The sequence below is a fragment of the Mandrillus leucophaeus genome, unplaced genomic scaffold, assembly GCF_000951045.1.
Source record: "Mandrillus leucophaeus isolate KB7577 unplaced genomic scaffold, Mleu.le_1.0 Scaffold742, whole genome shotgun sequence".
NCBI lineage: Eukaryota > Metazoa > Chordata > Mammalia > Primates > Cercopithecidae > Mandrillus > Mandrillus leucophaeus.
The window spans coordinates 553,315-557,517 of NW_012108053.1; positions in this window are offsets into that span (position 1 = coordinate 553,315).

Consider the following 4,203-nt stretch of genomic DNA (forward strand, 5'->3'; position numbering starts at 1 on the left):
TCATAGAATAGTGGGTATTCTGAGTTTTTTTTTAATATTCAAATAATTCAGTCATATTATTTTTATAGTGGTATATTTTGGTTTTTTTAAAATAATGTTTATAAGCATAACTTGTTAAGAAGTTTAGGAACAACCAAAGTTTGTATTCAAATGAGATGCTGGGACACAAAGGACGTTTGCTGAAAAGGTTGATTCAACTCAAAAGAAATCTAGTGGGTATAGGACATTTCCCTACTTGAACTACTTGACTCTGTCATGTTTCCAGATCAGCCTCATTTGAACTGATCGGAGATATTTATGTCAGTTTATTAGTCATCCATCTGAAGATAAGAGAGAAAGATTCTAACAGTAATAAGATTGGAGAGTGAAGACATCTAAAAAATCAATAACTACCCACATATGGCTAAACATGGGGCTTTCAGAAATGTCTAGTAGTTAAACAAACTAACCAAAAAAAGCACTGAACAGAATATTGTATACTAAGTTATTCTGCATATAAAATAGAAAGAATGAAGTACTTACAATGCAGAGATAAATATACTTTAAGGCTTTTAATATAATAAATACACAAAAATCAAGAATTAGGCTTTTTCTTTTTCTCAATGTTTAGGAAACAAGACCAACTTTATGAAAAGGAAAAGATACGATTAAACCAAACAATAGCCTGAAGTCAATTAGTGATAAGGGCATACAAATATAAAGGAAACTGCATAGGAAAATTCATCATAATACTGAAAAACAAATAAATTTTACATTAAAAGCAGTGAAGTTCAGTTTTAAAAATCAAATCAATATTGTGAAAAACAAACATAAAGTACTATTTCAGTTACAGAAACAAGAAAAAGAGAAAAAATAAAGATTAATACAAGTTTTAAATACTTCTAACCCAGAGTTCAGCTCAAAGATACCTAATACACAATAATTAGTTCTTGAACAATAGTCAAGAACAAAAGGATCAGATAAAAACAAAGATGTAAGGAAAGAATATTTTCCTAAGGTGAAGAAAGGTTTGACCTCAAAAGGTCTTTTTGAGGATTTTTAATGCTTGGAGAGAAAAACACGTAAACCCTTTAAAAAATATATACATACATATATATATAAAAACAAACATATATATGTATATAAATATGTATACACATTGAATAGTTTATACACACTTTATTTAAAGTATAAATAAAGAATCTCATAAGATTTTTGGGAAAAATGCCATACAGAAGACAAAAATTCCTGTTGGCCTCTGGTATCTCCTTCATAATATTATATAGCAGAAGATATTTGAATAGAATCTACATGAGAAAAAGTCATAAATTATATATTCAGCCAAATTGTTAGTAATGTGAGAATGCAACAGAATATTATTCCCAGTTAAGCAAAGTTTCAAAAATAGTATCATCCACATTGTCTCCATAAAAAAAACCCAAAATAACTCCAAGCAATAGTCCAGTTACTCAAAGGATATGTCAAAATATAGAATCAAATAGAGAAGTTGCACCTGGAAAAGTTTAATAGTGACCACTGAAATCAACACTGTTAAAATTTTTAAAGATTACAAAATAATGTAAATGTAAAAATTAATGATTGAAAGAATGCAATCAGTAGATTTTGAGATGTACCTGGCCAACGAATGCAGCATAATGGGCAGAGCCAATATTTGAGGTGTGCCAAAATGTCACATACTTTCATTAAGGGATCACTTTGTAGGAATGGGATTGTTTGGAGGTGGCAGGGAGAGATGCTTTCATACTGCTTCCATAGATATACACTAATACAGTACTAATGTCCTATTTGTCTATATGAAATGGGATAAAGTAGGTAGCTAACAATTTGTAGTTTACATTTGTGCAGTATTCTCTAGTAGATACTTTTTTTTTTTTTTTTTTTTGAGATGGAGTCTCACTCTTGTTGCCCAGGCTGGAGTACAATGGAGTGATCTCAGCTCACTGCAACCTCCACCTCCTGAGTTCAAGCTAATCTCCTACTTCAGCCTCCCAAGTAACTGGGATTACAGACACCTGCCACCACGCCCAGCTAATTTTTTGTGTTTTTAGTAGAGACAGGGTTTCATCATGTTGGCCAGGCTGGTCTCAAACTCCTGATCTCAGGTGATCCACCTGCCTCAGCCTGCCAAAGTGCTGGGATTACAGGCATGAGCCACTGTGCCTGGCCTCTAGTAGACACTTTAAAAGGTTTTACTTAGTTAATTCTTATAGCATTCTTGAAAGGTGGGTATTATCAGGTCTATTGTGCAGATATGGACAAGAATCACATTAGTTAAGTAATTTGCCCAGGGACACACAGATAATAAATGATAGAACTGATATTTTAGTACAGACCTGTGCCATCCCAAAGCCTAGGATTTCCCTGTTTATATTACATCACTTCCCACTGGTGTCTGTTTCAACGATTAGTTTTACCAAACACTTTAGTTAAGAAGAAATCTTTTTATCTTCATCTCATAGTAAACTAAGCTTAGATTTAGCACACTGAATGTGGCCTTTTTAAATGTATAATATTTACTGTATAAATTATCCAGAGGGTCCATCTGTTTCCCCAATTTTAAAATCCATGGTAATTGTTCACACAAATAATTACAGAGAACCATATACCATATTCCACCTTTAAAAACATAAGAAAAAATCTACAATTAATTATATGTCATATTTGTAATACCACACAGCAAATGAATTCTGAAGCAAGTTTCCACTTAAAATTATATATAATCCAAATTGTATCCCAGTAATGCCAAATTTAAATGCTTCTCATTGTTTCTGATTTAAAAATTTACTTGACAAACTATAATGAATTCAAATAGGTTATATTTACAATGCACAACTGAGCTCTATAAAACAAAAGAAGCTATACAGCACAGTAATGTTTACCACATTTCCATTAGAAGTCAACATTCTAATTAATAGGTGGCCACAAATCTGTATGTCATGCAAAATAAAATTTATTTATAATCATAGTTTATTATGATTAGGCTACCTTAAATTTATTGCACTCCAAATTTTATTACAAGCATTAAAATGGAATTAAAAACAATTTAGTTACCAATTTACTGATATACTGTTAAAGAAAAAGTTAACTTCACAGGCTAAATTAACTCCATGTGTGCATTTAAACACTGAGTGTACATTAGTCATATTGGTGCCTTGTGAATCTGAACTTTGGATGAGAAATTCCATTCCAAAAACATGGGGAAATCCAGACTTAGTCGGGCATAAACCACTCTGGTCTAAAGCTTAAGTAACGTTCAGAAATGCAGGAACAATGTACACAGAGCTAAGATTCAAATATCAGTAACTTTCCCAAGTTCACAAGATTTGTTGTAACATTAGATGTACAGTCACCCATTCAAACATAGGCAAATGCACCCAATTTCCCTCTCACATACATAAATCATAGAATAGTTTGATGCATGTTTTTAATGGCCTTTGCAATTCCAAAAAAGGATGGATAAAGTTTGACTATATCCTTTTAAAACAACTTTTTGTCTCTTTAGAAAAATATGTGGTTCACCATTGAAAATACATAGAAGACAATGAAAATCACTCACAACGTCATTATGTAGTTATAACCCCTGTACCTTATCATGTATAAACCTTCTGTATTTCTATTATCTACATAATACATACTTTCTTAATTTAAAAGGAGCTTTTCTTTACATTTTTACCATTTGAACAAGATGCACATTTCCAAATGTTCTTATGTTACATTATTTTTAAATCTGTGTATAATTTAATGCATTCCATCATAGAATGTAAATACTCTCCATAAGTACATGTTACATGTATATAACTGTGATAGAATGCATTTATATTTAAATCATAGAAATAATTATGGAATTTGTTCATATTTTGTAAAACAAAATATGCAAAAGTTATATATATTTTATTTTTTTGAGACAAAGTCTCACTCTACTGCCCAGGCTGCATTGCAGTGGCATGATCTCAGCTCACTGCAACCTCCACCTCCCAGGTTTAAGCAATTCTCCTGCCTCAGCCTCCTAAGGTGCTGGGACCATAGCCACGTGCCACCATGCCTGGATAATTTGTGTATTCTTTTTCCTTTTTTAATGTTTTTAGTAGAGATGGGATTTTGCCACATAAGCCAGGTTGGTATCGAATTCCTGACCTCAGGTGATCCACTGCCTCAGCCTCCCAAACTCATACATGTTTTTAAAAAGGAATTTATAAATACATG